This window comes from Bos taurus, chromosome 20, assembly GCF_002263795.3.
Source record: "Bos taurus isolate L1 Dominette 01449 registration number 42190680 breed Hereford chromosome 20, ARS-UCD2.0, whole genome shotgun sequence".
Taxonomy (NCBI): domain Eukaryota; kingdom Metazoa; phylum Chordata; class Mammalia; order Artiodactyla; family Bovidae; genus Bos; species Bos taurus.
The window spans coordinates 66,870,529-66,897,736 of record NC_037347.1 but is presented as its reverse complement, the minus strand read 5'-3'; the positions used below and the strand labels follow the sequence as shown (position 1 = coordinate 66,897,736).

The window sequence follows — 27,208 nt, the reverse complement described above, 5'->3', positions numbered from 1 at the left end:
CCCACCTCACCCTGGCACTCAGAGGAACTGCCACCTCACACCATGAGCACAACTTGGCACCATGGGAAACAGGTGACGTGTTGGAGAGCACGTGAGCTTCTGAGCTCCGGTTACCTGCAGAGAGCTGCGTGCTTACCATGGAGTAGATGGGACCTCACCCCAGAACACTCCATACAATTGCTGGAGGGGGACTAGAGGGCTTCGGTGCCACTCTAACAGCAGAATTGACCTGGTTAGAAACGGTGACCCTGTGGAGCCCCCAGGACAAGGACAGCTAGTTCTCCTGTTGAGCCAAGTGGCCTTCTGTAAGCTTCCAGACAGGAGGGGAGGCTCCAGGTCACCCAGGTTTGATGGAGGAGCAATGATCAAGAGACGCGGATGCTTTCCTCAACCAAGCCTTCTTTTAAAGGATGTTTCTTCCTGCAACTTCACTCATGGTGTTTCCTGATGTCTTGTTTTGCAAAACAAATGGCATCTAGAGGCTCTAAGACCATAACCAGGGGACAGAGCTGTCCCCCTTTGGAAACACGTAAAAAGGATGCTGTCCCAAGAAAATTATCAAAACCACAGTCAAACATTTATGTACAAAGTTGATCGAAATGAGTTTGCTTCAAAAGGGGGAGAAATTAGAAAGGGTTTGAATGCATAAACCTAGATTTGAAGCATCACAATTTATCCTCTGGATGCATGTCACACAACCCTGGGACTCTCAGCCAGCACTGAGCAACCAGTGCTCAGCAATAATAGAGGGCCCATACTGAGTTGTTAGGCAGGAAAATAAATTTTTAGAAATTCATATAAAATGATCTGGCATACGCTTTGGAAAGACAAAACGAGAAGTTTAGGGAAAATAAAGCATATCAAGACATAATAATGAGTTTTTACAGTGGGAAAATAGTTGCTGTTTGTCTTCTTTTATGTACCCTCGTCTGTTCTCCAAGTTCTCAATAATGCATGTTTATAATTTTATCACCAGGAACAGGTTACACCTAGAAGGCTCCATGCATTAGTGAGATACTCCGTGTGAAGGGCGGAAACCATCACCCAGGATTCAGTCTCCTTAGGCCTGTGTTCAAATCCTGGTTCAGCCTGTCATCATCATGGTGAGTATCTCAGCCACACTGGCCCTGCCGTGCTGTCAACTATAAAGAGGAGACTCACCCCACTTCTCAGGGTGCTGAGGAGGGCGCTAAGAGATGTGCTTAAAAGTACCAGGAACATGTTGTGCACTCCGCTGGTCCCTGAATAGGAGCAGATTACTTTAACAGAGATGAACCTGTCCGTTCCCCACATTGTCAGTGAGACCTTGACAATGGAATCAGATCGATAATTCTAAACATGGCACATTTCAATGAATGTACTTCAGGGAAAGAGCAGCCTCATGTCTCATCCACCCAGGTCTTGGGGGTGGTCTTGGCACCTGGAAGTGGCCCCCATCCCCACGGCTGCTGCTGTGCCCATCACCTCCAGACATTCCCTCCTGCTCGTCTTCTGACTCCTGGGAGTGCAGGTGTGGTTCTGACCTTGGTGTGGAGAGATGCCTCTTCACTTGTAGGACGATAGAGTCTGCGTTTCATCACCAGGTATCACTCAGTGTTGGAGCGTTCCATCACTTTTAGATATTTGTCCACCCTAAGTGTGAATCAGGAAACAGTTGTACACGTGATTCCACTAAGAATGCCTTGGGGGAGAGGTGGGTGTGGTCCACTCAGTGCTGGCCATGGAGGAACCTGCCCCAAACTGGTGTGAAGTCCAGGAGAGAGGGGTGGGTTGTCATGTGGGGGTCAGGGGCTGGAGAGATTTCTGTACCGCTGGGAGCATCACCCCTGTGAACACACACCAGCTCAGGCCGCCTGCCTCTGTAAAATGCTCAGTGTCCCGAGTCAAGGCTCCTCTCATTCTCCAGGCCACCACTACCTCTTCCAGGCTCAGGATCACAGGAGAGGGCAGGAAGTCCCTGAAGCTCCAGGCCTCCTTTCCCCCAATTCTTGACTGTCCCATCAGGGGCTCAGACCCTTTCCCATGATAGCCTCCCTGCCTGCAGTGGGAGATGTTACTGTTGGAAAAGTACTGTACGTAGAACCCCTGAAGGCCATGAAGACTTGACTCATACTTAGAGGGTACGGCCAGATCCCCGGAGGGCCGTGGGAGTGTCTGCATCAAGTATAAAAGGATGGGGTGTGATGGGAGGACAGGGATGTGCAGGGACCGGGCTGGCCTCTGCTGGGCGCTGATTTGGGCTTATTCACATGTGGGTCGCCTTGCTCTGCCCAGGCACGGGGAAACCCTGCCCCTCTGGTTCCACTGCCACCCTCTCCCTGTGCCTCGGTTCTTTATTCAACAGTCAGCAAGTGGCCTGCCCAGCTCAGATTGCCACCAGCGCATGGCCGCAGGTGGGTGGAGAGGTGGACCAAGGCAAGTGGGTCTCCTGCCCCTACTGAGCCAGGGAAGGGGGGCCCAGGGAGGCCAACAGGCAGTAAATGAATCAACACGATTATGAGCCGAATAGCACCAGCAGGAACCATTGAGGTCACACACTGGTGATGGGATGCCGTGCAGGATCGAGGTCGCACGCTGGTGATGGGGTGCAGTGCAGGATGGAGGTGGACGCAGGTTTGTGGAGAGAGGATGGAGCACCGCTCAGAACCCTGAATGGCACGGAAGAGCCCTGCAGAGGTCAGGGAGGGCAGGGACCTTTCCAACTAGAAAGACTTGTTCCAGGAATAAGAAGAAGGTCAGAAGGGTGTGAAATGAAAAGGCCAGGTGGGGCTTGCAGCAGGCATGGAAGTACCAGCTAGGGTACCAGCCTCCCATCCAGGGGAAAGGATGCAGATGACCATGCAAGGGTCCAAGGCCACAGCCCAGAGTCCAGTCAGTCTGGAGGCTGTGGGGGCACTGATCTGACCGAGTAGACTGGTGTGGAGACCAGTCTACACAGGACAGGGGGCAGGAGACCACTGTGAGTTAGCTACCATGTTGAGCAGGAAGCATCCGGAGGTGAGTGAGCCCGAAAATGAAACCTGAAGTGTGATGGAGCTATGAACGCTCAGTTAGAAACCAGAGAGCACCTGGGAAGGCCTGTCACCTCCCAGCTCGGGTGTCCCATCCCCTCTGTGCAGTCTCCTTTCTTGAGGAAGCCCCTCCCACCACCCCAGCCTCAGCCAGCCCTTGCCATTCTCTGAGCAAGTGTAGCATGTTTCCCTGCTGCCCTCTGTGTGTGCTTGACGCAGCCTCGCCTCTTCTCCACCAGAACGTTTGCTACTCTCCACTTTTGAGACCACAGATTGAGTCCTCTGGGGGCCCAAAGAGGCTGCATGTGTCTCTGCTCCTGCTCTCCTCCAACTGTGCAGTCTGGTTCCTTTGTGTCCAAGCAAGAGTGGCTGTTCCTCAAGCAGGAGTCACATCTGATGCTGAATCCGGCAAAAGGAGATATTCAGTAAAAAGTCCAATTCACTGCACCTGAGCAGCATCAGTGCTTCAAGGGGAAGTGGAGAAGTACCAGCCACAAACACTCTGGGAAGCAGACACACAGACATCCCACTACCCACTCATCATGTCTACACTGGTCTCCAGTGCCTCTCAACACACCCTTGACCACTGGCCATTCCTCCTGGCCTTGATTCTGCTCTCACATCCCTCCTCCAGGGCAGCAGGCAGCCCAGTCCCCAGTGCAGACCTTGGCTCCATCCCAGACACACCCTCTTCTGACTTTAGAGATTCCACAAGAGCATTCTGGCTAATCCCTTCGCTTTCTGGTCCAGGTTTCCAGAAGAACCGCGCCCCCTCCACCCGCCCCCGCATCCCATACTGTTCCCTTTAAAAGCAGCTGCCAGCCCAAGACTCTGAATTGAAACAGGAGAGATGAAGCCAGTGAAGTAAGAGAGTAGAACATGGAGACAGGAGGTAGGACATCACTGGCTCTTTCTGTCTAACTTTCTTCCTTTATCACATAGGCTGAAGAGCATTTGCCTTGAGCTTATGCAGGCTTGAATCTTCAAGCTGCATTTGCTGAAAATTCAATGCCATGGTTGATTTCACGCTGAGTGAAATTTCACTGTAACTTTATCTACTGTGCTGCCAATTTGGGAATTACAAAGCTCCCCCAATTAAATAATTTTACCCATGAAGTTCTCATTTATAAATTTCTAGAGTCCTTTGGCATTAACCCTACTGCTAAAATCCAATTCTTCAATGTCAAAATATTAGAGTAAGACTTCCCTGGTGGTTCAGTGATTAAGAATCTGCCTTGCAATGCACTGGCCACAGTTTCAATGCTTGGTCTGGAAACTAGGATCCCATGCGCCTCAGAGTAACTAAGTGCAAGTCGCAACTACTGAACCCATGCGTTCTGGAGTCTGTGAGCTACAACTGGAAAGTCTGTGAGCTACAGCTGGAAATCCTGTGTGCTACAGCTGGAGAGACTGTGTGCTACAGCTGGAGAGCCTGTGTGCTACAGCTAGAGAGTCTGTGAGCTACAGCTGGAGAGCCTGTGAGCTACAGCTGGAGAGTCTGTGAGCTACAGCTGGAAAGTCTGTGAGCTACAACTGGAAAGTCTGTGAGCTACAGCTGGAAATCCTGTGTGCTACAGCTGGAGAGTCTGTGAGCTACAGCTGGAGAGCCTGTGAGCTACAGCTGGAGAGTCTGTGAGCTACAGCTGGAGAACCTGTGAGCTACAGCTGGAGAACCTGTGAGCTACAGCTGGAGAGTCTGTGAGCTACAGCTGGAGAGCCTGTGAGCTACAGCTGGAGAGCCTGTGAGCTACAGCTGGAAATCCTGTGTGCTACAGCTAGAGAGCCTGTGTGCTACAGCTGGAGAGTCTGTGTGCTACAGCTGGAGAGTCTGTGAGCTACAGCTGGAAATCCTGTGTGCTACAGCTAGAGAGCCTGTGAGCTAAAGCTGGAGAGTCTGTGAGCTACAGCTGGAAATCCTGTGTGCTACAGCTGGAGAGTCTGTGTGCTACAGCTGGAGAGCCTGTGAGCTACAGCTGGAGAGCCTGTGAGCTACAGCTGGAGAGTCTGTGAGCTACAGCTGGAAATCCTGTGTGCTACAGCTGGAGAGTATGTGTGCTATAGCTGGAGAGTCTGTGAGCTACAGCTGGAGAGCCTGTGAGCTACAGCTGGAGAGCCTGTGAGCTACAGCTGGAGAGTCTGTGTGCTACAGCTGGAGAGCCTGTGAGCTACAGCTGGAAAGTCTGTGAGCTACAACTGGAAAGTCTGTGAGCTACAGCTGGAAATCCTGTGTGCTACAGCTGGAGAGTCTGTGAGCTACAGCTGGAGAGCCTGTGTGCTACAGCTAGAGAGTCTGTGAGCTACAGCTGGAGAACCTGTGAGCTACAGCTGGAGAGTCTGTGAGCTACAGCTGGAGAGTCTGTGAGCTATAGCTGGAGAGTCTGTGTGCTACAGCTGGGGAGTCTATGTACTACAGCTGGAGAGCCTGTGAGCTGCAGCTGGAGAGCCTGTGAGCCACAGCTGGACTGGAGAGCCTGTGTGCAACAACTGGAGAGCCTGTGAGCTACAGCTGGAGAGCCTGTGAGCTACAGCTGGAGAACTTGTGTGCTACAGCTGGAGAGTCTATGTACTACAGCTGGAGAGCCTGTGAGCTACAGCTGGAGAACTTGTGTGCTACAGCTGGAGAGTCTATGTGCTACAGCTGGAGAGCCTGTGAGCTACAGCTGGAGAACTTGTGTGCTACAGCTGGAGAGTCTATGTACTACAGCTGGAGAGCCTATGAGCTGCAGCTGGAGAGCCTGTGAGCCACAGCTGGAGAGCCTGTGAGCCACAGCTGGACTAGAGAGCCTGTGTGCAACAACTGGAGAGCCTGTGAGCTACAGCTGGAGAGCCTGTGAGCTACAGCTGGAGAACTTGTGTGCTACAGCTGGAGAGTCTATGTACTACAGCTGGAGAGCCTGTGAGCTACAGCTGGAGAACTTGTGTGCTACAGCTGGAGAGTCTATGTGCTACAGCTGGAGAGCCTGTGAGCTACAGCTGGAGAACTTGTGTGCTACAGCTGGAGAGCCTGTGAGCTACAGCTGGAGAGCCTGTGAGCTATAGCTGGAGAGCCTTTGAGCTACAACTGGAAATCCTGTGAGCTACAACTGGAGAGCCTGTGTGCTACAGTGAAATGTCATGCATGATACAACTTAAGACCCAATGCAGCCAAATAAGTAAATAAAAATTAGAGTGATAATGAAGCTTAGGAACCTCTGTTGACATGAGGGTGTATTCCCTCACAGTCGTAAGTGTAATGATTACTCCCGCAAAGTAGGGGGCGGTTCCCAGTGTTAAAAGGAATGATTTTAGTGCTGAAGCTTCAGAAACATCTCTTGGGGCTCCCTGGTTCTCCAGTGGTAAAGAATCTGCCTGCCAGTGCAGGAGATATAGGTTCAGTCCCTGACCCAGGAAGATGCCACATGCCATGAAGCACCTAAGCCCGTGCATCACAACTACTGTGCTCTAGAGCCTGGATGCTGAGACTACTGAGCCCGTGCATTGCACTTACTGAAGCCTGAGCTCTAGAGCTCGTCTCCAGAACAAGAGAAGCCACTGCGATGAGAAGCCTGTGCACTGCAAGGAGAGCAGCTCCTTGGAGAGTATCTCTTGCTCGCCACAACTAGAAAAAGCCCACGCACAGCAATGAAGACCCAGCACAGCCAAAAATCAGTGAATGATTTAAAAATAAATAAATAAATAAACCATCCCTTGGCTCAAAGAGCGCAAGCTTCAGGGAGCTATGCAGGTCAATGGGGCTCAGTGCCAACATCTTGAATGTTCACTGCTCCTTCAGAACCAGATCCAGTCTCCAACAATAAGGCTAACATGCGAGTCTCAGAACTGAATCACGGGAATGCTTCCAGGCAGGCTTTCCAGCAGAAAAGTTATCCTCTGAGGCTGACTCTGCCTGGCTTTCTGCCCACACACATTTAAACCTTTCAAATTTCCCAACTGTTCCTGCTGAAGGACTTCTAGAACAGAACTCTTTTCTACCATTGCTTTCATTCATTACGTACAAATAAAAATACCTGACAGTAATTAGGAATTCATGATGAAGCCATGTGAAAATCAAACTAAACATGTTTCTGGTGTCTGAGATGAAAGAGACTCAATTCCTCGTGCTGAAGACAAAAATTAAATAGAATTGTTATTTCAGGCTGAAAGGAAGCATGCACTTTTTTATTGAAATAGAGTTGATTTACAATGTGTTCATTTCTGCTGTACAGCAAAGTGACTCAGTTATTTTCACTTATTTTCCATTGTGGTTTATGACAGGATATTGTAGGACCATGTTGTTAATCCATCCTATCACTCAGTCATGTCCGGTTCTTTGCGATCCCATGGAATGTAGCTCCACCCCCCAGGCTCTTCTGTCCATGGGATTCTTCAGGCAAGGATACTGGAGTGGGATGTCATTGCCTTCTCCAGGGGCTCTTCCCAACCCAGGGATTGAACCTGGGTCTCCCACATTGCAGGTACATTCTTTAACATCTGAGCCACCAGTGAAGTCCCATCCTATATTTAGTCCCATCCCTGCTGGCAAACACAAGTCTGTTTTCTATATCTTTTTGTGTTTTATAGTGTTTTTATATTTCATAGACAGGTATGTTCATTTGTGCCTTATTTTAGATTCAACATATAAGTGATATCATATGATATTTGTCTTTCTCTGAGTAACTTCCATAGTGTGCTAATATACAGACCCATCCACATTGCTGCAGGTGGCATTATTTCATTCTTTTTAGCATGTGTTTTTAAAGAAGGCAGCTCAGGCAGTTCCCTTTCAAACTATAATCTTTCAAACTATAATCAACCCTCTGTATCCACAAGTTTTGCATCCATGGATTCAACTGGTTGAATCCCCAAAAGCAGAACCTATGGATATGGAGGGCTGGTTATATTCTTGCTGCATGTGTGATCAGTCATGTCCAGCTCTTTGCAACCCCATGGACTATAGCCCCCCAGGCTCCTCTGTCCATGGAACTTCCCAGGCAAGAATATTGGAGTGGGTTCTCATTCCCTCCTCCAGGGGATCTTCCCAACCCAGGGATCAAACCCTTCTCCACATCTCCTGCATTGGCAGGCAGATTCTCTGTGGATGAGCCACATGGGAAATATTCATGGTACTACACCATTTCATACAAGGCACTTGAATACTCATGGATTTGGTATCTTTAGGGGCTTATGGAACCAATCCCCCATGGATACCTAGGGATGATTGTAATTGTAGTTGAAATAAGATTTTATCATTTAAATAGTTTGCACTAGACTCTTTTTAAAAGGAAGCATATATGGGAAAACATTTTGATAAGTTATCTGAAGTAAATGTAAGACTTGGAGGACAAAGTTGATATGAGATAGGGGACCAGAGCAGGAAGTTGGGGCCTCCAGCAAGAGATGAGAGGAAGAGAGGTGGAAAAGTGAATATTGGAGACATGGAAGAATACGGGGGGTGAGTTGAGGACATGGAGAGGAGATTTTGTGAACTGAACTATCTAAAATTGCTTGCATTGACACAGTATTAACTCTATCATGTTCCTCAAGGTTTCCATAAAGTCTTTTACACATTTAAATGCTTGGGTGAGTGAAGAACTGTATGTCAGGATGAAAGCCATTCAGATCAAGGATTACACTCACTCACTGGTAAGATATTTGCTACACTCAAATAAGTCAATAGAGGCAGGTTTCTGCTGACCCAAAGGCAACCCTGAGGATGTAACCACTAGAGCATTTATCAACAAAGGAGGTATCAATAAAATTACTTCCACAAAGGTGAACTAAGGATTTAAACAATTCAATCCAGATTTTAAACAGGCAAAGTTCTCCTAGCAGATAATATGAGTAAACTGATGAGAAAGGTGATGATGATGAGCATGCACAATGAAAAGCACGATGACCTTTTGACAATGGTATGATAATGACGGACATAATGGTGATGGCGATGGTGGTGATGATGGTAATAGTCATGGTGGTGATCATGATGGTGGCGATGGGATGGTGGTGATGCTGGGAATAGCGATGGTGATGGTGATAATGATGGTGGTGATGATGGTGGTGATGGCGATGGTGGTGGTGATGGTAATAGTCATGGTGGTGATCATGATGGTGGCGATGGGATGGTGGTGATGCTGGGAATAGCGATGGTGATGGTGATAATGATGGTGGTGATGATGGTGGTGATGGCGATGGTGGTGGTGATGGTAATAGTCATGGTGGTGATAATGATGGTGGTGATGATGGTGGTGATGGTTATGGTGGTGGTGATGGTAATAGTCATGGTGGTGATCATGATGGTGGCGATGGGATGGTGGTGATGCTGGGAATAGCGATGGTGATGGTGATAATGATTGTGGTGATGATGGTGGTGATGGCGATGGTGGTGGTGATGGTAATAGTCATGGTGGTGATCATGATGGTGGCGATGGGATGGTGGTGATGCTGGGAATAGCGATGGTGATGGTGATAATGATGGTGGTGATGATGGTGGTGATGGCGATGGTGGTGGTGATGGTAATAGTCATGGTGGTGATAATGATGGTGGTGATGATGGTGGTGATGGTTATGGTGGTGGTGATGGTAATAGTCATGGTGGTGATCATGATGGTGGCGATGGGATGGTGGTGATGCTGGGAATAGCGATGGTGATGGTGATAATGATTGTGGTGATGATGGTGGTGATGGTTATGGTGGTGGTGATGGTAATAGTCATGGTGGTGATCATGATGGTGGTGATGGTATGGTGGTGATGCTGGTAATAGCTGTGGTGATGGTGGTGGTGATAACGATGGTGATGGTTATGGTGGTGGTGATGATAATAGTTATGGTTATGGTGGTGATGATGGTGGTGATGGTTATGGTGGTGGTGGTGCTTCTGATGGTGATAATGAGCATGATGATGATCGTGGTGAAGACGATGGTGATTACAGCTAACATCTTTGAGTGCTTACTCTCTGTTAGGTCCATGACAGCTTAATTAAGCTATTGAATTTAATCACAATATATAAGCTTCACCTGCTGCTATTGTCATTTTGTAGATGAGAGTAATAACAACTCCATCATCTAACTGGAAAGAGACATAGAGGACATTCTAACCTGGAACGACCATGAGTCCAAAGAATCTTTGGTGTTCCAGGAACAAGAAGTCAGTTAACAATGGAAACATGCCTTGGGAGTGAGTCACGGGGTGAGTGACAGCACTGCACCTGTTAAGGCAGTGCCTAGTGTAAGCACTGCACACACACACACACTACCTACTACCTAGGGAGGACTATTGCCTCAGAGGACACAAGAGGCAGAAAGAGGGGCGAGGGGGAGGGGCAGGTGGAAAGGGGCTCTGGAGCTGTGTGTACCTAAAAGAGAGAAACTGAAAAAAAGGCAGGAAATAACCACAGTGCATGCACCAAGATCTCTGCAGCCTCCACCTGTCATCGCTGAGTCCCACTCCCCCCACCTCCAGCTCCTCCACCTCCAGAGGAGTCTGCTGCAATCATCAGTAATTTAGTACATGACCACATAGACAACCCCAGCAGGGTTGCCAGACTAAACAGGGGGAGCCCAGTTGTGTCTGGATTTCAGACAAGCGAGAAATACATTTGAGCACAAGTTTAGTGCCACACATGGGAAATTCACAGGTAACTGGAAATCCTCATTGTCTGTTGCTGAATGTGGTAACTGTACTTTTCCAAAATCAAACTCCTTCTATTGTTCCATTTCTCTCTACTGCTCATTGATTCAGGATAATGGTGGTGAAAGTAAAGTCTGATGCCATAAAGAACAATATTGCATAGGAACCTGGAATGCTATTAATAGGTCCATGAATCAAGGTAAATTGGATGTGGTCAAGCAGGACATGGCAAGAGTGAATACTTACATCTTAAGAAGCGGTGAACTAAAATAGATGAGAATGGGAGAACTTAATACAGATGACCATTATATCTACTACTGTGTGAAGAATCCCTTAGAAAAAATGGAATAGCCCTCATAGTCAACAAAAGAGTCTGAAATGCAGCACTTGGGTGCAGTCTCAAAAAATGACACAATGATCTCAGTTCATTTCCAAGGCAAGCCATTCAACATCACAGTCATCCAAGTCTATACCCCAACCACTAATGCTGAAGAAACTGAAGTCGAATGGTACTATGAAGACTTACAAGACCTTCTAGAGTTAACATCAAAAGAAAAAAAAGGACGTCTTTTTCATCATACAGGACCGGAAAGCAAAAGTAGGAAGTCAAGAGATACCTGGAGTAACAGGCAAGTTTAGCCTTGGAGTACAAAATGAAGCAAGTTAAAAGCTAACAGAGTTTCAGGAAGTCAAAAGAACACACTTGTCATAGAATACTCCCTCTTCCAACAACACAAGAGATGACTCTATACATGGACATCACCAGATTGTCAATAACAAAATCAGATTGATTATATTCTTTGCAGCCAAAGATGGAGAAGGAGAATGGAAGACAGGAACAAATTCACTGTGTTTTTCCACAAATTCAGATTCTCGAGCTTTGAGAATGGGGAAGACAGGCAGGAGGGGTTGGATTTTCTGCTTAGTTTTTGTGTGGTTGTGGCCAATTTAAGATGCTTGCAAGCAGTTCTTACTAAAGACTGCCACAAATGCATGGAGGCAGCTGGAAGGAGGTTGTGTTTATCTTAAATAATCAGCTCCCAGGCATTCAATCAACAATAAGTATTAGGCACTCCCTCCACACCAGACAGCCCAGTAGGCTCAGGGGCTGCCCTGGAGATAACAGGGAATAAGCTTCCTACCTTCATGGAGGCCACACACAGTTACAGCCTGAGCTGTGTCCCTTAAACTGTGTGTGTTGAAGTTCTAAACTCCCACTACCTCATAATGTGACCTTATGGGTCTTTACAAGATGCAGGCTGCGTGCCAAGTTGCTTCAGTCGTATCTGACTCTTTGGGACCCTAGGGACTGTAGCCCGCCAGGCTCCTCTGTCCACGGGATTTTCCAGGCAAGAATCCTAAGTGGGTTGCCATGCCCTCCTCCAGGAAATCTTACTGACTCAAGGATCGAACCTGTGTCTTCTGCATTTCAGGTGGATTCTTTGCTGTCTGAGTGACCTGGGAAGCCCTGTTTATGAGATGAAAGTGAAAGTGAAAGCCACTCAGTAATGTCTGACTCTTTGTAACCCCATGGACTGTACAGTTCATGGAATTCTCCAGGCCGGAATATAGGAGTGGGTAGCCTTTCCCTTCTCCAAGGGATCTTCCCAGTCTAGAAATCAAACCGGGGTCTCCTGCATTGCAGCCAGATTCTTTACTAACTGAGGTATCAGGGATATCTTTATATCCCTGATATATACCAGATATATCCCTGATATATCTGATATATCCCAAATATCTTTACGAGATAATCAAGATACCTCGAGGATATATCAGGGATATACCAGGAATATCAGGGATATACCAGATATACCAGGTATATCAGAGATATGCCAGATATATCTGATATATACCAGATATCTTTATGAGATAATCAAGCTCAAATAAGTCCATTAACTTTGGGCTGTACTTCAACAGGACGGCTGTCCTTATAGAGGGGAAATTTGGACACAGGGAAGATGACGTGGAGGCAGAGGGTGGTGTGGAACATTTATAAGCCAGGCAACACCAGAGGCTGCTAGAGGCTCGGAGAGAGGTCTGGAGCAGACCCATCACCTGCCCCTTCAGAGGGAGCCTGGCTCTACCAACCTCTTGGTCTCAGACTTCTGGTCTCCATAATCATCAGACAGTAAATTTCTGCTGTTCTAAGCCACTTAATATGTAATAGTTCATTATGACAGTCTCAGTAAAGTAATACACACATTAATCAAATAAAACTCCAAATAAAGAGGGGGTGTTCAGGCTTCAGGGGTCAATTTCAGAGGGTCTTTCCTGGTCAGAAGATAGGGCCATGCTGAGCTGACTGGAGCCTGTGGGTGGACAGGCAGAAGGGCAGCGGAGGGGGTGAAGCCCATGACCCAGAGGGGAACAGTGAGCGGTCCCCAGGCCTCCTGTGAGTGTGGGTCAGGTGGCCCCATCCTCTAATGGGAAATCTGAGACTTGACACAGAGGGTAAGATTCACTCATCAGCAAGTCTTTCCAGATCTGTAAATACATCACTGATGAGATTAAGGCACCTCCTCAAAATCCCATCAGGAAGCAAGTGATGCAAACAGAACTAATAGAAGATGAGACAGTCTCCCAGCCTGTAAAGTATCAGCCTTGAGCAAACAAGAGGAATATGTAGCCAGAAGTGGGAGTGGGAGGCGGGCGTCTGTGCTCTTCCAAGCCCTGTCTCGGAGGATGGATGCCCTGATTTCAGGTGTCCCTTCCCAGATCTTCTTCTGGAAATAGCCTGGTGTTGAAAAGGACACCATATCTTGCTACCACAGCACATTGGGAACATCCCTAAAGAATACCCGACTCACTTTGCTCCAATTTTATGCTCACTAAGCAACCTTTTAAATTCTAATTTGGTGTCTGACTAGGTGATTTTTCTCTAGGCCCGGAGCCAGGACTATTCTCAGAACCAACCTTTAGGCTGCAAATGAAGAGCGGGCAGCATTGTGACCCCCCGGTAGGACCACGCAAGCCAGAGAAGTGGAGGAAGGGAGAACTGAGCAATGAGCAGTGATGAGGAGTGAGGAGCAGGGGGCCAGAGTTTGCCCAGAACCAGGTCTAGCTGGCCCAGCAGGCAGCCCTGGAAGGAGAGTGAGGCTGTTAACCCCAGGCATGTGATCAACGGGTCCCATGGAACCTAGAAAAGGCAGAGCCCCACTGAGCAAGCAGGCTGACAGGAGTCAAGGTCACTGACTCCCATCAAGGATGTGGCCCTGGGTCAGTAGGGCCCAGAAGACAGCATCAGCCTCCAACAAGCCCTGCAAGGCGGCTCCCCTGATACTCGCAGGCAGCCCCCTCCGCACTGCCAAAGCCCCTCACCCTTTGCTCCCCAGACATCTGGCTCCAATGCCCAGCTCAGTGTGTTTCTTGCAGTTCTGCTAGGGTTGTACAACCATTGAGAGTTGGATGAAAGGTAAAACCAGCTTCAGGTTATTTTCCTCTGCATAGGTTTTCCTTTCCCTAAGCTACACCCCACTAATGTTCACGTTAATCGTGAAATAGACCATAACTCAAAACTAATGGAGAATTATCCTGTAAGACCCAGCTGGCAGACTCTCTAATTCATTGAAGTTCTTGTCCAGTATGAGATAAGATGGTTGTGTTAAGTTTAAAATGTGTGGTCATTTAAAATGTGTGGCTCCTCTGTCCATGGATTTTCCAAGCAAAAATTCTGGAGTGAGCTGACATTTCTTTCTCCAAGGGACTTTCCAGACCCAGAGATCCAACCTGGGTCTCTTGCACTTCCTGCATTGGCAGGCGAGTTCTTTACCACCACACCACCTGGGAAGCCCATTTAAAATATATGGTCATAACATTGCAAATCAACTATTTGTTGTTGTTTGGTCACTAAGTCATGTCTGACTCTTTTTGACCCCATGGACTGTAGCAAAACAGGCTTCCCTGTCCTTCACTCTCTTCCAGAGTTTGCCCAAGTTCACATCCACTGATTCAGTGATGCCATCCAACCATCTCATCCCCTGTCATCCCCTTCTCCTCCTGCCTTCAGTCTTTCTCAGCATCAGGGTCTTTTGAAGTAAGTCGGCTCTTTGCACCAGGTGGCCAAAGTGTTGGAGCTTCAGCTTCAGCATCAGTCCTTCCACTGAATATTCAGGATTGATTTGCTTTAGAATTGACTGGTTTGACCTCCTTGCTGTCCAAGGGACTCTCAAGACTCTAAGTCAACTATGATACAATATAAAACAAATTTTTTAAAAAATGTGTGGCCACAAAACCTCAAACCAGAAGCTCACTTTGAGCTTGGAAGCTCAAAGCGGACAGTGCTAACTGGATCAGGGACTTCTGCTGAATTTCCACTCAGTTCAGAACACTGATGTAGCCCACCCTGTCTCCTTGTCCGTGAGAGTAACACTTCATGTGGAATTTATGGACTTACTTCATGGTGCCAAGGAAGAGGGACCCTTCGATCTGAGGCTATTTTCTACACTGGCTGGTATCCTGGATGAGGGTCTGACCCCACAGGCACCCTTTGCAAGTTGGCAGAAGTGTCTACTGTGGCTTACACATCCCCTGGTCCTGAGACCCTCTGCACCATGGGCCATTCTCCATCAGCACCTGTGTCTCTCAGGGTGAGGTTGCTCCTGCATCTTCAGAGTCCTCTGTCCTCAGCTGAAGTTGTGAATGCTGGGGTTGGGGAGGATGTGACATCATCCATCTTTGCATAGACCTGCCCGGTGCCGTGGCGGCTGCCCCGCAGTGAGGGAACCCTCCCGCTGTCTGGGGGGCTCCTTGTGGTCCTCTCCACCAGGAGCTTCCCCTGAGGAAATAGGGAGCTGGTGTCTCCTTCTCCTAGCCCCTTCGCACGTCCCTCTAGCCTGGGGGGCACCCCCTTGATCTGCGAAGGAGGCACTGCGTTTGCAGCCTCCACACTCCCCCAACCCTGTGGTGTAGCGTGTGCTTCTAGAGTTTGCTCCTGGTATCGAAGCCAAGATTCGGCATGCTAAAACCCAAATAGGACAAATGAATCAGCTCGTAAGATGTGTCCCTCTTCTCACAATTCTTGCAACCTAAAACTAGAGCTTTCAAGGCTCTTTTGGCAGCAAAACCAAGAATGTAACCTTGTGTTCTTTCCGGGTCCTTCTGTGTCTTCTGTTCCTGGGACAATGAGCCTTGTCCTCGTGTCCAGGTTAATGGCAGGAGAATCCCAAGGTGAATGGGAATTTCAAGGAGAAAAATATATCAGGGTATATTTCCAAATAGTACTCTGCTCCCAGGGTTAGATGCATGCTCATCTGTCTGCATCTGAGGGTGAATATCCATGTTTAGTAAGAATGAAGAACACAGTCTATAAGATGGAGAATTAATTCTACTGGACAAGGCCTCATGGGACACCAGAGAGTCTGAGCCTGAGATGGACAGGAGCTGCTGCCTATGATTTTTTGCTCACACTCAGTCATGTCTGACTCTTTGCAACTCCAGGGACTGTAGCCCACCAGGTTCCTCTGTCCGTGGGATTTCCCAGGCAAGAATTCTGAGGTGGATTGCCACCTCCTACTCCAGGGGATCTTCCCAACCTATGGATGGAACCCACATCTCTTGCGTCTTCTGGGTTGGCAAGAGGATTCTTTACCACTGTGCTACCTGGAATTGTATCCATTGTCTATCTGCCCCCTCCAAGATGGGAAAATGGGGGCTCTGAAGAGTCCCCTAGGAAGACTGGCTGCCACATCCCCCCTCCTCCCAGAAGCTGACCCCTGACCCCAGGGGACACAGCAGACCAGCCTTGGTCCATGCTTCCCACACCCATCCCTTTCCGTGTTATTTCCAAAACGCTAACTGCTATGCAGTTTTAAAATAATGAGAATAATTTGTAAAGAAACAAAGAGGTGAGCAGATGGTTCAGTTTCAAATAATGAAACCACCCAGAGCACTTTGACCAGGACTGATGCCGCCTGAACCCCCAGGGACTAGGCTCGGGAAATGGCACGAAAAATGGCTCAGTGTCATCTGCACGCTGGAGCCCCCAGCACTCAACGTCACAGGCTCGTCCAGACCTCTGCGACCAGAACCGCCACTCTCTCAAATTAAAAGGCGACGGTTCTGCGGAGAGCCCGGGCAATTGTTTGCAGATCTCAAGTCTGGTCCGTGTCACTCCTTTCCGACTGTGACCCACATGGAGACTCTCGTGGGAGCTTGGGAACATGCCACGTTGACACGCGCTTCTCACCAGGAGCTTGGAGGACCCATCCTGGGAGCCCCTGTGTCTGAGCAGTCGTGCCCTGTTGATTGTGCTATCCTCTCGTTAGGAGGAATTACAAATTCTGACCGTCAGATTATGAAGTTTATGAAACCTTCCTGACCCTCAGGAGACCCTTACTCCATGGACCCTCAACTTCCCATCTCCACGCCAGTGAGCGGCAGATCTCACAGTGGTGAGATCATAGCTGTACCATTATTGTTCTGAATTTACAACCTCTTGATTTATTCTTCATCAAAAGAATAAAGCCCTCTCCGTATGGCTCTAAATCCTTTGGCTTGCATAGTGGGGCTTTCATCTAGCCACTGCTTCTGTTTTTTCTCCCAAGATGCAAACAAAATACTGTTCTGTCTAAAAGAACTAACTCTGGAGGAGAGAAAAGTCCATATAAATTGGGAAAACATTTTACTTAGATTGTATTTTACAGGAAATATCTCAAAGTTGTGTTTAGTTGGTGTCAGGGACTGTGGGCAGTCCCTAAGTTCAGCGCCCTAAAGGAGGAGGCAAGTGCTTGCCGAGGGCTGGCTCAGCTCCATCCTTTGCCAGAATCCAGGGTTCATCCTGTGCCGGACCTCATAACTCCTCCTAACAAGGGCAGCAGCCTGGCAGGGACTGTAGCTCTGGAAGAGCTGATTCATGAGACAGAAGAACCACGAGAGCTCATAAAAATGAACCTCTCATCCTTGGAGCAACAGCCTAGGAGACATCTGAGCAAGAGGGTAGACCCAGGAGCACCGTGCAAGGTGCTTTCACAGGTCAGCATGGTCAACAGTACACGACCACTCAGACTCGGGGCCAGGAGGCAGTCATGTTCACTGTGCTTCGGATGAAACTGCATGGCGGTCCCAGACTCCAGTGTCTGGATTAAAGCTGTTTTTGTTAACTAATTTCCTCCCAGACACCTCTGTTTCCTTTTCTGTTTAATGCATATACCAAACCTCTCTTTGCCCAAGAACGCATTAGCTTTACTTTATCCCTGGATGTTATGTATTATTCAAGCAGCAATATTTTCCTGACCAGTTGATGATAGCTATGAGGTGGACTCCGAGCGTTTCCATCTGGACTGAAAGTCCTGGTTATGCCAGGAACACTCAGTGCACTGGGGCTGAGAGTGACGAATGCTATACACCAGGGCTGCAGTCAAAGCAATGGTGTTTCCAACAGTCATGTACAGATGTGACAGCTGGACCGTAAAGAACGCTGAGCGCCAAAGAATTGATACCTTGGAACTGTGGTGCTGGAGAAGACTCTTGAAAGGCCCCTGGACAGCAAGCAATCCAACCAGTCCATCCTAAAGGAAATCAACCCTGAATATTCACTGGAAGGACTGAGGCTGAAGCTGAAGCTCCAATACTTTGGCCACCTGATGAGAAGAACTGACTCATTAGAAAAGACCCTGATGCTGGGAAAGATTGAGGGCAGGAGGAGAAGGGGGCGACAGAGGATGAGATGGCTGGATGGCATCACCGACTTAAAGAACATGAGTTTGAGCAAGCTCCGGGAGATGGTAAAGGACAGGGAGGCCTGGTGTGCTGCAGTCCATGGGGTTGCATTAAGACACGACTTAGCGACAGAACTATAACAACAAACTCCAGGGCAGACACCTTGGGGTCAAGAGGAATGTCACAGGAATAAGTCAAGTCTTCCCTCCCTCCTGGCATCTCCTGGACCTGGTGCCCTTGAATGCAGGCCGCCATGGCGCTGGGAAGGAGTGGAAGTGAGGGGAGACTGTCCAGTGTTGGAGCAGTGGAGAGGGTGTCCTGGTCCTTTATTCAGAATGTTCTTTTATGAGCCAAACCGAGATGGCAATTTTCCCAGCTTCTGTGCCTTCCCAGTAAACAAAATAAAATATTCTAAACCTGGCATGTGTCTTCCTTTGGCTTCCCTGGTGGCTCAGTCAGTAAAGAACCTGCCTGCCAATGCAGGAGACAGAGGTTCAATCTCTAGGTCAGGAAGATCCCCTGGAGAAGGAAATGGCAACCCACTCCAGTATTCTTCCCTGGTACATCCCATGGACAGAGGAGCCTGGTGGGCTACAGTCCACGGGGTCGCAAAGAGTCGGACACGATTTAGTGACTAAGCTACCAGCACCACGTGTGTTGGTTGTCCAGAATCCGAGAGCCACCTGTGACAGAGGGCGGCGTTGATCAGGGCGGCGGAGAGCAGTCAGAGGACAGATGGTCAGGAAGTCAGGGGCGCTGATGGGAGAGTTCGGAAGGTGAGTATCTCACTGCCACTCCGTTCTTCCAAGAGACAGAGCGCTTACAGGTGACGGGGAGTCTACACTGGCTGCACAACCACAGCTGGGGACCCTCTCGGTGGAGACCACTAGGGTGGTCCCTCCTTGCTGGGTGATTATCTTTGCATGGCAACTCGATTTCCTCTAAAAAAGCAAAAATTCCAGCGTCACTGGCATTCGGCTTCCCTTCATCCCACAGAAAGACACAGCCTAAAGAAGCCCACGCAGAGTAACACCCCAGAGAACCGCCCCAAACTCTGATTATTGCTCTCCAGTGATTTGCCACTTTCTGCCTTCAGAATGGATCGATTCCAGCTTACTGGTGTGCTTGCCTTTGCTGACAGAGATGCTTTTATTAATTGACATGTCCTTGAAAAGTGCCCCCAAGTGGAGGAAAGAGCATCACACTTTTGTGCCCTTATTAAAATAAGCCCCTGAGGGAGAGGGTGCCTCGTGCCTGGGCTGAAACCTGCTCTTGCCACGTATCCACAGGACCCCCTCCCTCCTTCCCTTTCTTTCCTTTCCTTTTTTTTTTCCACAACAGAACGTCTTACGGGCTCTCTCTTACTTACGGGGAAAAACATGGCCCACTTAACAAGTTGATTTCTTCCAAGGCTGTGCAATTTCTCTGTAGTTTATGAACAATTTTTGTCCACAAGGACTAAAGCAAATATTGCTTACAATATAATCAGATGAATAGAGCCAGGGCAGGAAAACAAATCCTTTCGATTACTATCACAGCTTCCTGACACACCTGGTGATTTCTCGAAATTCGTGAGCCTGCAATGGCTAAAGGTCAACATAATCTGCAGTCAGAAAAAAAGAAACAGAAAATTCAGGACCTGAGTTTCAACGTTATTGTTGCTTCCAGAACCTTACTGTGGAGATAAATGACTTCTTCCCAAGTGCATAGAGCCCTGAGTTGTTGAATTATTGTGGGATGATTTTACCACGTGTGGAGCAGAAGTCAGCTCAGGCTGCCATAACAACAGACACCACAAACTCAGTGGCTTTGTTGTTGCTGTTCAGTCGCTCAGTCGTGCCGGACTGTGACCCCATGGACCACAGCACACCAGGCTTCCCTGCCCTTCACCATCTCCCAGATTTTGCTCAAACTCATGTCCATTTAGTCAGTAATGCCATCCCACCATCTCATCCTCTGTCGTCCCCTTCTCCTCCTGCACTCAGTCTTTCCCACATCAGGGTCTTAAACAATAAGAGCCCATTTCTCATAATTCTGGAGATCAGGGGGCAGTGTGGTCAGGTGGGGGGAGGGCCCTCTTCCTGGCTTGCAGATGGACACCTCCTTGTTGCATCTTCACATGCCCTTTTCTTAGTGTGTGGAAAGAGAGCTCTTTCTCTTCCACTCCTTATAATGCCACTGAATTTCCTGGATTAGGGCCTCATCCTTATGACGTCATCTAACCTTACTTTGTTGTTTAGTCGCTAAGTCATGTTCGACTCTTTTTTGACCCCATGGACTGTAGCCCGCCAGGCTCCTCTGTCTGTGGGACTTTCCAGGCAAGAATACTGGAGTGAGTTTCCATTTCCTACTCCAGGGGATCTTCCTGACCCAGGGATCAAAGTCCCGTCTCCTACATCTTCTGCACTGGCAGAAAGATTCTTCATTACTGAGTCACCTGGGAAAACCCTGTACGTAGCAGTATACATACGTATATACAGACACAGACATGGACATACACACAGATAGAGCAAAGATGTAGAGACAGATGTTGACGTATGACGGGAAGCTGAGCACACGGGCAAAACAGTCATGGTGATTCCGGGAGCGTGAGCTGGCGTGTGCGCACACAGTGCGGGAGCGTGAGCTGGCGTGTGCGCACACAGTGCGGGAGCGTGAGCTGGCGTGTGCGCACACAGTGCGGGAGCGTGAGCTGGCGTGTGCGCACACAGTGTGGGATAGTGAGTTGGCGTGTGCGCACAGTGTGGGAGCGTGAGCTGGCGTGTGTACACACAGTGTGGGAGCGTGAGCTGGAGTGTGTACACAGTGTGGGAGCGTGAGTTGGCGTGTGCACACGCGGTGTGGCATCATTGTAGGTGCTCAGAAGGAGGCATTAAGCAGACTCTGGGAATCAATCAGGTTTCAGGAGGCCGGGTTGAGGTGTGGGTGGAGGTGAGCTGCCAGGTGCTGGCCAAGACGGGTGGATGGGGACATACTCAGGCTTGTGAGGAAGTTGGGAGACCAGGTGGGCAGGAACGTGGGTGCCCCTGAGTTCCAGACTAAGGATTTTGGAAAGCACCAGTGTAAACTCTGGAGCTACTACAGTCCTGGGAGAGGGGTCTTGTGGTCAGAGAAGTGTTTGAGATCATGGATTTGCCAGAAGTCCAGAGAATGCACTGGAAGGGAGTGTTTCTCACACCCAGGTAAGAGGGAGGAGATGGAGAAAAGGCCATGTGTCGAAGGTGATCATCTTAATTAATGCATCTCTACACTTGAGCTAACTTTTACATCATCAGTAGGGGAAAACTAACCTGTCTCACAGCAGTCTAAACCCAGCTCGTGTTCCCTATTAGTGGGTGAACAATCCAGTGCTTGGTGAATTCTGCTTCACAATGATAGGAAGAGCTGACATAGAAGGATCAAAGAGCAACATCGGTGTGAACGCTTGGCCACCACAAACTTTTACATTTCATACCATGGTACCTGGTTCAGGGGGAAAAAAAAAACATGCTTTTCACATATTAACACTGCTGATTCATTCCAAAATCCTCCTGAAACCATCAATGTGAAGATAGAACAGCAAACAGAAATGCAACTGAGGATCTGAAGCTTTCCCGTATAATAATCATCAGAGGTAATCAAATATTTAGGTCTGGTTTGGGTTCTTTAGCCCAATAAGTAAATTGTTATGATTCCACACAAAATAAATGTCATTTGCTGGACTAATGAAAATGGTTGGCTGCACAGGGAGTTTTAAAAGCTAAGCATAGTTATTATGATAAACGTTTCTCTATCCACAGTAAAAAGAGTTTTTATTCCTGTGATCACAATATTCAAAAAAGCCATCTTATAGATCTTAAATATTTCGTGATTCACCATAATAGAACTGAAAATAAATATAGATGTGCTTTCTCAGAACTTCTGGTATGTATCAAAAGCTATTATTAAGATGTCCTTTCTGCTGAAATTTCAGAAGCAGAAAAAGCTGGCTAAGAACTAAAGCTCCCCTCCCCCAATGACAGCAGCCCATCATCCTTCCTGCTGTACACAGAGGAAATGAAACAGACATCGTTATCACTTTTGTCTCATAAGTGTGGGGAGTGGGGGATGACAGGTGGAGAGGAAATTGATTTTTTTGGCTGACTTGAAAAAAACAATTTTATAAGAAAAAGCATGTGCTCATTAAAGGGCTGGTGCAAATGATTTAAAGAGAGGAAAAGAAACACTGAATTTTGGGGGGGAAAAAAGAAGCACAGTGGTGGTGATCTTGCTACTGCCCTCCTGGGGGACGGAAACCCTCCTTCCCTTCTGTGATGGGTGGCAAATGCTAGAAATGTGAAGCAGCGTGTCTAATCAATAATGAGGGCAAGTGAGGTCAGTGGAGGCCACTCTCTAGACTATCGCAGGTAATACTGAAAGGAGGCACCTCTCCTAGACCACAGGGAGCAAACTTGCCTCTGCATTATAAACAACTTGAAAGAAGGGGAAAAAAGATGTGTGTAAACCATTTCCTTTTTTATTGGAAAGTGAAGTTAGTTGGAGAAGGCATACAGTGAGGATAGAAACGTGTCCCATTAAAATAAGATTATCCGATCTGCTGAATGGCAATGTTGACTAAAACGAAAAAATGCACAATGCAAAGGTTGAGACTGCTTTCTTCACTGCTAAGGACACTAGGGGACTGATACAGACAGGTAAGAGACAAAACAAGATACAGAGGAGGTTTTGCAAGAGAAAAATGTAGTTGAACTTCAAAGATTACTGCTAATCACAAAAACAGACACATAGAGTTAATGAGTTTAGTGCTCTTCTATGTGTGGAAAGATGCAAGAGTCTGGGCTTATGGAAATTTTTCCTTTGATATGAGTCTTAGTTGTCTAGGGTCAGTATTCTGTTTGTTTGTTTTTCCTTCATCATGAATGACTTTATGGCTGCTCATCCTTTGTTTACTGAAATGGCCCCAGCAGAATATCCAAGAAGGAGTTCAAATGGATATTTATTCATGGACAGTAAACATCTGAGCACATTTGAGAAGTCCCAGGACACAGTCAGTTGTTGGACTATAGAGAAAGCTGAGCACCCAAGAATTGATGCTTTTGAACTGTGGTGTTGGAGAAAACTCTTGAGAGTCCCCTGAACTGCAAGGAAATCCAACCAGTCCATCCTAGAGGTGATCAGTCCTGAGTGTCCATTGGAAGGACTGATGCTGAAGCTGAAACTCCAATACTTTGGCCACCTGATGTGAAGAACTGACTCATTGGAAAAGACCCTGATGCTGGGAAAGATTGAAAGTGAGAGGTGAAGGGGACGACAGAAGATGACATGGTTGGATGGCATCACCGACTCAATGGACATGAGTTTGAGTAAACTCCAGGAGCTGATGATGGACAGGGAGGCCTGGTGTGCTGCAGTCCATGGGGTCACAAAAAGTCAGACACGACTGAGCGACTGAACTGAACTTAGGACACAGTCAGCTTTCCCCAGGCTACTCCAGGGTCACATGACTGACACCCCAGTTTCTCCCCCAGCCTCAGCCGGGACTGGACCAGGAGCACCTATGCACCGCGCCCAAATCATGGTCTTCACCCCCTCCCACTGAATCACCTGTTCTGCACTCAGTAGCTCCTGTGCTGCCCCCGTGACACAACAGGGATTCCATGAAGGTGCCATCAATAGTCGCAATTACCTTCAGACAGCTCTGCAAGGAGGACTTGAAGTCACCACAGCATCATCCCAGGAGAGGGAACATCACTCAATAACCAACACGTGCGCTGCGGCCTTTCAGTGGGGTCTATTGTCTCTTATTCACACACACTCCTTCAGTGTCACTCCCAACCCTCCCGGACTGGCTCACGTTCCCTGCGAGAGCTTCAGGTGAACCTGAAGACCTGCCCCCCTCCGACCCCTGCCAATAACTTAGAAACAGGAAGTCCCTTGAGGGCTACCCCTGAGGTCGGTACTATGTGGAATGAATGGAGCCGAGAGGCGGGAATCGCCCTGAAGACCACACACTCCCAGGCCAGGCGCCTGCTGGAGCCGATCAACGCAGGAGACGTGGGAAGGAACACAGCCGCCCTCGGAAGCGGAAGCGAGGTGGGAAAGAAGCTGGGGAAGAGGCCTGGAGGGAAGCTGGCCCCGTCCCAGAGGACTGGGCTGGGCTGTCTGGCTCATGTGAGCACGTGTGCATGAAGCATGTAAAACAATGTCTGTGCTTAGCAGGCAAGATGGGAGTGGTTTGCTCTTCTGTTGCTACTGTTGCAAAACATTACGCATGATTCTGAACTACTTTAATAATAAGAAACAAATTAATTCCAAATTGACTCAGCATGGGGGGGTGGGTGATGGGAAGAGATGGTGTATTAATAACAACTTCATAATTAACAAAATGCCAAGAAGAGAAAGGGTTAGTGTGGGATAAAAACATTCAGGGAAAATATATTGGAAAGCAAGTATAGAAACTGTTTTAGCAAAGGTTTAGACTGTGTGTGTGTGTGTGTGTGTGTGTGTGTGTGTGTGTGTGTGTGTATGGGGGGAAGGCAGTTTTAATAAAGGAAAATTCTTAACCAGAACCCTGGAAAAGGAAATGGCAACCCACTCCAGTACTCTTGCCTGGAGAATCCCATGGACAGAGGAGCCTGGTAGGCTACAGTCCACGGGGTTGCAAAGAGTTGGACATGACTGATCAACTTCCCTTTCTTTCTTTCTTTTTCTTTCGTTCTTTTTTTTTCTTTCTTTCTTTCTTCTTTCTTAACCAGGAAGAAAAAAAGAGAAGCAAGTTGCTATAAGAATCAAGCACACTTGAGCAACATCAAAGTCCTCATCGGTCTGTAGTTACTTGGGTTTGTGAGCTGTGGGTGCTGAAGCTGCTCTTTAACACAGGTCTTATTCAACCAGGAGCTGTGGACTCTCTGCTGCAGACAGAGCACTGGCTCCAGTGGCTTCCTCCTTTCCACTTGTTCTTTAACTCCTCACAACCATCTCAGTCATCGCTTCTGGTCCAGAAGACCTTGTTCTGGTCCCTCCTGGCTCCTGCAGGGAGAGGGAGACAGCGGCGAGCTCAGGACACTGTCAACCCTCTCTCATCTCTGCCACGGCCAGAGTCCCAGTGAGGGGTGTTCACAATCACAAACATCTTGGCTAAAATAAAACAATAAGACTCCAGATAGGAAAACAATTTTTAATTCTCATCAGTTGTTTAAATCAAGTCCCTAAACATGAAACCGACATTGTCCCCTTGAGGAAGACACAGGGTGTGGGGTCTCCAAGAGGAAGAGCCACTTCTCTTGCTGTGCAGTCACCTTACAGGAATCACAACCCTCTGACTTGGTAAGCTGAAAATTCCAAGTCAAGAAGGACTGCAGGCTCAGGGGCAGCAGGGAAGATTAGGGGTAACTTCACAGAGGGGTACCAACTTTCAAGATGGTACCCAGGGTGTGTATGCTTAGTCACCCAGTCGTGTCCAGCTCTTCGTGACTGTATGCCAGGTTCCTAGGTCCACGGAGTTCTCCAGACAAGAAGACTGGGATGTGTAGCCATTCGCTTCTCCAGGGGATCTTCCCAACCCAGGGATCCAACTCTCATCTCCCAGGTCTCCTGCATTGGCAGGTGGATTCTTTATCCACTGAGCCAAACAGGCAAACCAAAAAAAGCCCTTTTAGCTTTCTTTCAAATTGTAGCAGGACAGGCTCTGTCTCTCTGACCCCAGGCAATGGAGACCAGTTTACCACCTGCTCATTCCCTTCCACTCTGTGCCCCCCCACCCACACCCAGCTCTCAGTCCAGATTTTTATACAGCTTCAGCAATTCTGAGGGATGCTGAGGCGTGCGTGTCTTTATTTTTGTTTGCCTACTCCATTTGGCTTCTGGGTCTAATTTGCATTTTGCGTGGCCATGGCATCTCTTAGTCCTATTTGACTTTTTAAAAATTGTCCATGCTTTGCGAAAACTGTTTCCAATCTATTTTACAGATAGATTGTAAACAGTGTCCGACTTACTCTGTCAAGACTGTCTGCCTTCCTCACATCCTCGCACCCACACAGAGTCCTCAGGGGGCTTCCCTCTGCGTGCTGATCTTGCCAGCCCTTGAGTGTTCTGATATGAAAGAGCATGCCTTCCTGGAAGACGGGAAATGTGATCATGAGAAGAACACAGCCTGATACACAGCAGGCTCTCAATGGGTGAGGAGGGAAGGCAGGAGTGCATGAACAAGAATGAATGAAGGCTACCAACCTGCCCTAAGGCACAAGCATCTGTGCGGCAGTCACCTCCCATGGACACATCAGTGAAATTGCTCCCCTTTTCTCTTGTGGATGATTTCTCCCCAGTGTCCTGAGGCTGCACCCAGAGACAGCCGCCTGTCAATCAGGAAGGGAAATTCTGCCTTGAAAAAGTTTTCCATTCATCAGCTGCCTCTCTGGGCTTTGTCTGTCAAGCAGACAAGCCATATCGAAAACTTCGCATGATCTTAAACTTCCTAGTAGCACTGACAGTAATCACAATAATGACAGGGATGGAAATAATAATAACAATAATATCAGGCACTCTAAATTTGAGTAGCACTTCATAGCTTTCAGACTGCTTTCAAATGCATTTGCAGCTTCCTTCCATGCCTCCAGTAACCCTGAAAATACACAGGTAATCACTGCCGTGGCCACATCTTTATAAGTTTTTGCAATCTTAAATCAAGATCCAAGGGTGCAGGGAAACGGAAACTTCATCTGCACAGAGAAGATGTACGTGACCCTCTTGCCGCCTCATTCCAGGAAGAACAGCCACCTTCCTTTATAGCAGGGACCCCCTGAGCAAGGATACTGATCAGGCTTCCCACCCCTTTGGGGTGTTAGATAAACAGTGCAGTAACAATCAACGGTCTGAGGCTTTGCAGGCTAGGGACTGCCAGCCAACGAGTGACCTTCTAAGGCTGGGTCACAATCTCATTTCTTTTCTTTCTCACTGGAAT

At 48.1% G+C, this 27,208-nt stretch overlaps 1 long non-coding RNA gene across 1 annotated transcript; it reads left to right on the top strand.

Annotated features, from left to right (window-relative positions):
* On the top strand, positions 1-25,406 carry LOC112442966 (uncharacterized). Its single transcript, XR_003031194.2, has 4 exons — positions 1-72; positions 977-1,103; positions 3,762-3,903; positions 25,005-25,406. It is a non-coding gene; the product is annotated as an uncharacterized lncRNA (long non-coding RNA).
* The last annotated feature ends 1,802 nt before the right edge of the window (positions 25,407-27,208 follow it).